Source organism: Diabrotica undecimpunctata, chromosome 7 (genome assembly GCF_040954645.1).
Source record: "Diabrotica undecimpunctata isolate CICGRU chromosome 7, icDiaUnde3, whole genome shotgun sequence".
NCBI classification, from domain to species: Eukaryota; Metazoa; Arthropoda; class Insecta; order Coleoptera; family Chrysomelidae; genus Diabrotica; species Diabrotica undecimpunctata.
Window position 1 is genome coordinate 66522814 of NC_092809.1, and position 9048 is coordinate 66531861.

Sequence of the window (9048 nt, forward strand, 5' to 3'; positions counted from 1 at the left end):
GAGATACTTAGACGATGTACTAGTATGTTTTAGAGGAACCAACTGGAAACTTGGCCAATTCTTGTCGTATATTAATTTAGTCTATAGTGATATTGAATTTACAATAAAAACAGAACAGAATCAATCCATAAATTTTTTAGATATAAAAGATATCAGAGTTGAAAACAAACATGAGTTCTTCGTATTTCATAAACCTACTCATACTGACACTACTATACAATCTATACCATACAATCCCATACAAAATAAAATGACAGTGTACCATAGCGTGTTATCTAGATTATTAGAAATTCCCATGGCAAAAAACCACTTGGTGATAGACTTAAATATCGTTAAGCAAAAAGCAGTAAATAATGTGTACAACCAACAAACTATAATTAAAATTTTAAATAAAAAACTACATAAGAAAGCCCTAAAATTAGAATTTTCACCACCAGAGAAAAAACGCAGTACCTTCTGCTCGATTACATATACAGCCAAGATATCAACAAAAATAGACAAATAGAAAAAAAAACACCAGTTTTTAGAACAAACAACAACTGAGGTAAATATATAAAGAACAACAAGAGAGCCAAAAGAAAAAGCACCCTCACAGAGGTGTATACAAACTTAAATGGGGCGACTGCCCAAAAACTTACATTGGTCGAACTGGTAGAACTTTAACAAATGTATATCTGAACATAAAAGGGCTTATAAAAATAAGAACACAGATTCTACGTATGCCCTTCACCTTTTAGAAACTAATCATTCTTTTAATGACGAATTTCAAATTCTTCGTATTCAAAATAAAGACCTTAATCTATTTTAGAATCTATGGAAATTAACAAATTAAAAAATACAAAGACATAATTCTGAATAACCAACTTGAGACAAACAATTCTTTCAAGAAAACTTTAATAAAAATTAAAAAAATTACAATAATCAAAGTAATATTTCCCCGATATAGTAAATAATTTCATTTGTCATTTTTAAAAATATTTATTGTTGTTTATTTTTAGTACAGTATCATATGTTTATTCTTTTGATGTAGATTAAATCTTACCACAATGCTAAGCGCTCATTAAGACACAGCGAACACATAATACGGAATGACAGATACGATTTCCAAAATGGTAAGCAAAGAAATACCTGTAGACAGAAGAAGCAGAGACTGAACGCGAATTAGTTGGTTAGAAAGAGTTATAAACGACTTAGGGATATTAGAGATTAGAAGATGGCAGAACAGATCGCCAGAAACTGAACAGAATGGCGACGAATCTTACAGCAATCTAGGATCCACAAAGGATTGCCCAGCCAATGATGATGATAATGAATGACTATGCAAAGTACATTTTTTTTACTTAAGAGTAAAATTTTTGAACTCTTTTCAACCTTTTATAAATTTCTTAAATTCAGCGCGAGCATTTTTAATACACAGCTTTATATATAGTTAGGAAGTCCGCCCTGTATCGAGACCGTGCCATAGGTCAACTTGAGTAGATGCACGTCTCGTATGAGACCATCCATATGTTCAAATATTTTCTTCCTGAACACATTAATCTTGTCAACGTGAGAAATTTGGGCCACATAGTTTTCTACTTATTGATTTTAGATAAGTAGCGAGTGGTTTGTTTGACTGATACCATATAGTTTTTGTCAGTTGGGCATCGATAATATTTTATAGAGATTTTTGTTTCTATCGCATAGGCACTGCAAAGTGAATAGATAAGATAAAAGGGCAATAACCTATAATATGAACGTTTTCAATTGCACAATAGATTGGTTAATTGATTAAATCCTAGAATGTACTTTTTTCTTTATAGTATCACAATTAAACTCACAGTTAGATTTATTTTACACTATTTTTTTATTTTTAAAGCAAAACTAAGCGCGTTCTCTTTTTATATGCATAAAAACTATACGAGAAACTTGTAGCATAGAATAGAAATTATTATTGTTGATTGTTGTTTATCGTTAACTTCATTTTGTTCAATAACTCTTCTCCTGCAATTTCATCGGACTCTGGGTACAATGGTGTCCTTATAATTATAATGGCATCAATATTCACCAAACGTTTTAAAAAAGTGCTAAGTCGAAATTTCGCCATTGTTTTTAATAGGTTTCTAACTTCAATAGAACCATTCCTAAACCTTTTCTGAAGTCTTCGTAATGCAAAAATTTCCACCTGAAGCAGCATCATGAAACAGACAATATTTCGGACATGTTTCTGATGAATACATATAATACAAAAATGAATAGGCCTCACACGGGCAGTATTTGGCAAACTAATCCAAATTTTTGTTCTTCTTGTAGTGCCTATCCCTTTCGGATGTTGGTGACCATCATGGCAATCTGTACTTTGTATATTGCTGCTCTGAAAAAAAATTGTAATTGTTTTGTTAAACTACATAGTATGTAGATTTTTTAGCCAGAAAATCCTTCGCCTTCCTAGTCCTCGTTTTTTTTTCTTTTCGCTACTTACGCACTTAACATTCTCCGTTAATTCAAATTCCGACTTCAACATACTCTACTGCTTCTTGAAAGATTACCCTCAGAGTATATGTTGAACAGCAGGGGTGATAGTAGACATTCTTCTCGGACCACATTTTTGATTTGGATATCATCGGAGTGTCCTGCCTCTATACCTATAGACAATGTTTGATTACTGTATATATTTCTAATAGTTATTAAATCACAGGTGTTTATTCTAATATTTGTTAATATATCCGCTCACTCTACTATATACTCTATACTAATTTGTTGTTCTTTGACTTTCTTCTTTCTTTCACAATTTGCAGAATATTGTCATTCATCCAACTTTTCATGTTCTCTTTGTTTCTATTAGATGTTTTTCTCTGATCTTATCAACCCTGCGGCAGTTGCGTCGGGGAACAGAGGTCCGCACTGTTGATACATTTTGAAATTGTTTACATATTCATCATTATATCGAATGATGTCCCTAGGTATGCTTTCCTGACGATGGTGGGCACCACTTTATACCGACATCGCCCGACTAAAAAATTGCCTTCAGTGTGTATCAGTCTTTGATACAGAGTAGTACGTTTTTTCGGACCTCTGTTTCCTTGTGCGACTGATCATGTAAGTGATTTTAGTTATTTTTATATGACCGTATTTTTAGTGAAACGAAGCAAAGTTTTACGTCAGAATAAGCTGGAAGAAATAGCAGCATATATATCGAGTGATGACGAAGAAGAAATAGTGGATTTTAGTGATGAAAGCGACGGTGAAGAGGAGCACATTGATCATATTTCTGATAAGAGCGAGTCTGAGCTACCTAAAATTGAATTTGAATAGGAAGTTATGGAGATAGATATGGACATGAGATCGAATGAGGTAGACGATAAAAACAACAGATTTTATATAGGTAAAAATAATGACAAAATATGGAGTAATAACTAGAAATATTGTCAAAATATCCCCTAGGCCAACTATACATGTCAGAGACATATTCAAAGATGGAAGCATTTTTAAAATTCATTTCTCTTAAAATGATTGACAAAATTGTTACATCAACTAACTTATTTATTCAGGAAAAAGTAGTTATAAGGTATTCAAGATCGAGAGATGGCAAACCTACCAATCGAGATGAAATACTAGCCCTTTTTGGTGTACTTTTTTTAATTTCTATAAAAAAGGGAAACCATGTCAAGGTTTTAGAGCTATGGGCAAAAGACGGTACAGGAATGATGATACTTAGAGCCATCTTTAGTTATAAAAGGTTTTTATTTCTATTACGGTCTCTGCGATTTGACGATTTTAGGACAAGAAGAGACCGTAAAACGTAAGACGAACTTGCCGCCATTAGAGACATTTACAGTAAATTTGTCGAAAAATGACAAAAAAACTATTGTGTTGGAGAATTTATTACCATAGACGAAATGTTACATCCCTTTAGAGGACGGTGTGGATTTATCCAATATATGCCAAAGAAACCGGCAAAATATGGGCTTAAATTATACGCATTGGTTGACAGCAAAACATTTTACACTTGGACTTTTGAGCTATACTGCACCACACAAAAACTTGGACCATATGTGACGTCCAATAAACCATTTGACATAGTAATGAGACTAATTGATTCATTACTAAAATCAAATAGAAATATGACTACTAACAATTTTCATACAAGCTGTCGCAAAAGTTACTAGAAAATGGAATTACTACTATTGATACTTTAAAAAAAAAAATAAAAAATAAAGCTGACATACCGATAGAATTTCTCCAAACTGCAAGTAAACCAGTTGGTTCTTCCCTTTTTGGATATGAATATGATACCACTATTGTGTCCGATGTTCCTAAAAAAAATAAGTTAGTTGTTTTCCTGTCAACAATGCATGACTCTGGAAAAATTGATCCTGAAACTAACAAACTGGAAATAATCTTAGATTGCAATAGTACCAAAGGTGCTGTCGACACAGTTGACCAAATGTGTTCATCATCTACAACATAAGGATCATATGACTAAATATTACACAAAAAATTAGAAAATATAAAGAAATAAACACAAGGAAAATAGAGACCAATAACGCTAAAAATTTCAAACAACAAACTGAGTTTCGCTTTATTTCTGACATTTTTACAAAATCATGTCACAAAATCAATCTAAAGAGTCACACTCCGATTAATTTAAATCGATAATTAAAGGATATAAATTATGTGGCTTGTATCAAACCTTTTGCTGTCTTCCAATATTCATTAATTAGTTTTTCTGCATGCCTAACATATTTCCTTCACTTTTTTGGTGAAAAGTTAATAGGTACCTAAGAATAAAAAATATTAATTTGCCTGTTGTAATGACTTTTTCGAAACATTTAATATTGTGCCGTCATTTGTAACGCCAGCAGAAGTTATATTAGAATCATAATACCTTTTTCAGTCAGATCAAACATTCTCTATTGGCTTGAATTGACAATGATATGAAGACAGTCTCAAGATACGATGGCTTTATTAAAACGCCAGTCTATGCAATATGTAAAACAAAATATATAAAAATACCATTTACGTAAATTCTAATACGTACTTAAATACTTTATCTAGTAGATGCTTTTTTACAATATCCATTAACTCAAAAATTCATCATAGTGAATAAACAATTAATACGTCGGTTTGTGAACCATTATATTAAAGAATGTTTGGCCCAACTTGCATTTGACATTTTTTCCACTAAAGTTAAATTATATGATGCATTGTCCATTATATTTAATGATGCTTCTTGTAAATTTGGAAAAAAAACTGATGCTCAAACCATTTTTTAAAATTATTAGAATTCATTGTCACCAGATTTTCTTCCACTTTTGAAAATCGATTCACAATAATTATCATTAAACCCATTTTCAGTATCAAGAACAATGTATCGTATACCCTCTTTATTCTTCTTTCTGACAGCATTAACAATGCCATCTTTTCAGTTCTTTCTCATCCAAGAAAACTGGTTTTAAGGGGAATAAATCGATTTTATTCTGATTACAGACTTTTAAAGACTGGATTATTTTTAAGGTCACATGCGGTTGTTCCATTAAATATTTTCTGTTAGAAGTACTAGAATTGTATTGTATTGTAACTATCTGATAATTAGCAAGGAAGCTTCTTGAGGGGACAGTTACAATATTAACCGAAGATCACCCATTATCAGCAATACAGGATAGTTTGAACTATGTATCACGACTCATCAACTAATAATTCGTGTACCGGCATGTAAGTAGTATTTTGTTTGTTACTAATTTATTACAATTCAATAGATTATCTCTTACCAATTTGTGGGTTTATACTTTGTCCGCTTAATCAATTTTATGCATATTAATAAACACAGACATGTAATATTGGCATAATTACTATAACTTTTTTGATCTTTATCTTTATAAGACAGCACCCTAATAAGGGCTTTTATAATTTCAGCGTTTAATTTACTTTGTACCGTTTGACCTGAAGATGCTTTGTAAAGTGTAGGAAGCGAAACCGGTCATTTTGGTAGTAAAATTAAACTGATTTTGAGTGAGTCTTATTTTATTTCTTTTACCTATTTTAAATGGATAAACTTTAACAAAATGGCAAAGAGGACTGTTATATATTTATTAAAATATTGTAAGTGAGTTTGCCCATTTACCTCTTAAAGTTTTGTTCTTGATTCAGTAGTATTCTATTTATAATCACTTTTCACTTCTCTATATTTTATATATGTAACTAGTTGACAGTAACAATTTAAAAAAAAAATGTCTCTGAAAAGTTAGTTAAGTACTCCTGTCTTTCTATGAGAAATCCGATAAAATATTTTTAACTAACCTATTATAATGCTTTTGCCTTTACTAAACATTTTATATACATGAGTCTTGATGGAGGTTTATATTTATTTATTATTAATTTGGGTTCATCACTAGTGGCTACTGATTCGCTCATTGTGATGGAATAATTAAAATCCTTTTGGATACTTTTATTTACCAGTTTTCTTATAGTTAACACAGAAATTCCTAATGCCCCAACAACAAGCTGAAATAAACAGTAGGTAAAACAATTTTATTTTCGGCGTAATTTTAAACTTACTTCATGAAGAGCAGAAATTGGTATTAAAGTTTGTCCGGCTTCCTTTTCTTATCGAAAATAGTTTAATAATTTGAGCATCAATACTTGTTTCCTTCTTAAATAATCCTGAACACAAAATATTGCATATTTCTGAGAAATAATGTCAAATACTGACCTGAACGACAACGATCACTCTACTCTTTAACACATCAAAAGGAAGGCCAACATGGATGAAGTTTTACGTCAAATATTCGTAATTCGCGTAATTGATTGGCTAGAAAAAGCGCGCATTCTAAATATCAACGAATCAAACGTAAGTTAGGAATAGACCGCTTATGTATGAAACGCTGCAATATTTTTGTGTTTAATCGTAGAACTACCGTTTTTTCGCCACATCCATCTTGATGCGTTTTAAAGAAATTGAAAGACTGTAATGCACTGAAAGAAGACCCTGAGAAGGACTCGTAAGAGTTAAAAATTCCACACCGTTTCAATCATGCTAGGCGATTATTCGAACTTTAGATTTAAGCGGCACTAAAAACATTCCACGAGGCTTCCTGACGTTGAAACAAATATAAAGATAAATTACATTGTAGAGTCAGTTCACAAAATAAATTTGTAGGGTTAAGTAAATAAATGTTATGAATTATTTGTGTTTTTATTGTTAGTGTTAAAAGACTAAATAAATTAAAACAAACATTACAATATACATGAAGTGATTAAATCTAGAGATCTCGAAAACATTATACTTTTGACAGTAAAGTATAGATCACAAATCACCTACCTCTATATGCTTCACGACAATACTTTAGTTAGATATGAAATTCGGCGCTCCAAGAGATCTGTATCGGAACTAATTCAAGCGGGAAATTACGAGGGAATTTCAAAATTTAATTTTGATGGGAAAATTTAAATAAAGCTTAAAATTTAAATATAATTTGGTATATTTGAAAAAAAAAATGCATTTGAAATTTTAAAATGTGCAAATTATTTTTAAATTCAAATATACACAATACCATTTACGAAAAAATAAGACAAAATATAATTTATTTATTTATTTAATACATGTAAAACAACTTTGTATATAAATTTAGAATACAATAGAAATAGGCTTTATTACCACTGAAAATTGTACAATTTTATGGACAAAGCTTACAAAAAGTCAGAAAAATAATTTTTTAGTAATTTAAAAATTACTAAAATTACATAAATTGTCAATATCACAAAATAAAAGATAATAAAATACATAATATATTGCGAAATTTAAATAAATTGCATACTTTAAGTTGCTGTATGTAATACTGAAATATATATTTATACAAATACTTTAGTTACGTGTACATAAAGCTATTCGTTCAGAAACTCTTCTACTGAATAACATAGTCTTTCAGATAAATAGGTTTTTGTCGTTTTACGGAACTTAACGAAAGAAGTTGAAGATTTAAGTTGCAAAGGGAGATGGTTGTACAATTTTTTTGCTGAATATAATATAGATTTCTTTACTAACTCAGTGGACGGGTTCAGTAAATACAAATCAGAGGTTGAATTTCTGATGGAGTAGTCATGATTAGGTCTTGCTGGAAAAACATATAGGTGTTTACGAATTAAGCAAATACTTTCTAAAATATATAAAGAGGAAAGAGTTAAAATCCCGTGATTTTTGAAGTAGCTTTTTCAATATGTTATTCTACTGAGGCCAAAAAGATACTGTATTGCTCTTTCTTGAAATTTAAAAACAACTTCAGATTGGGGCAGCCGTTAGAGAACCCAAAACAAGAAGACCAGATCGAAGATGAGACTCGAAAAAAGAAAAATATGTTATTTTGGAAGATGCTAAATTGATTTTCTTTAACACAGATCTTATTGTATAGCAGGCTGAGGCTTCTAAGAAATTAGAAATGACTTCCACCAACACGTTTTTAATTTGAGGGGTTTTTCACCATCTCTGTTACAAAATTGGTATGAAATAGATGATTTTCACTATTTTTTTAGACCTCTTACCATAAAAACTAGAACATGATCTGCTATATATGAATCGCTGTTACCTCCTATGTCTTCAAAACCATCTACACACCTACTATGCTCATTGTAAGGAAGACTTAGCATAATCTCCATTTCATCAAATATTATAGCTATATGCTTATCAATTCCTTCAAGTTTTGATATTGTTGCTTTTAGTGACTCAAATATTAACTTATTAATTCCTGGGCCCCCAATAGTTTGAGCCAGAAGTTTGTTTAATGATGGCTTACTGGGTAAGATAAATAGATTGAAAAGAATACTATCTGAACGAGCACTTTGTTTTTATAAAGACAAAGTTAAACATTTTTCATTAAGAGTAAATCGTCTTAGCTTTTTTGCTTTACAACTCTCTCTGTGCTGAATTTGAATTAGCGCAGCTGCCATTCTATTAATGTTCTAAAGATCAACCAATTTATTTTCTTTATAAAACTCTTTAACTTCAAACAGTCTGCGTTTAAAAGACTTTTACTATTTCTTTCCAAAGAATATTTATGGTGTAGTTGTTTTTAA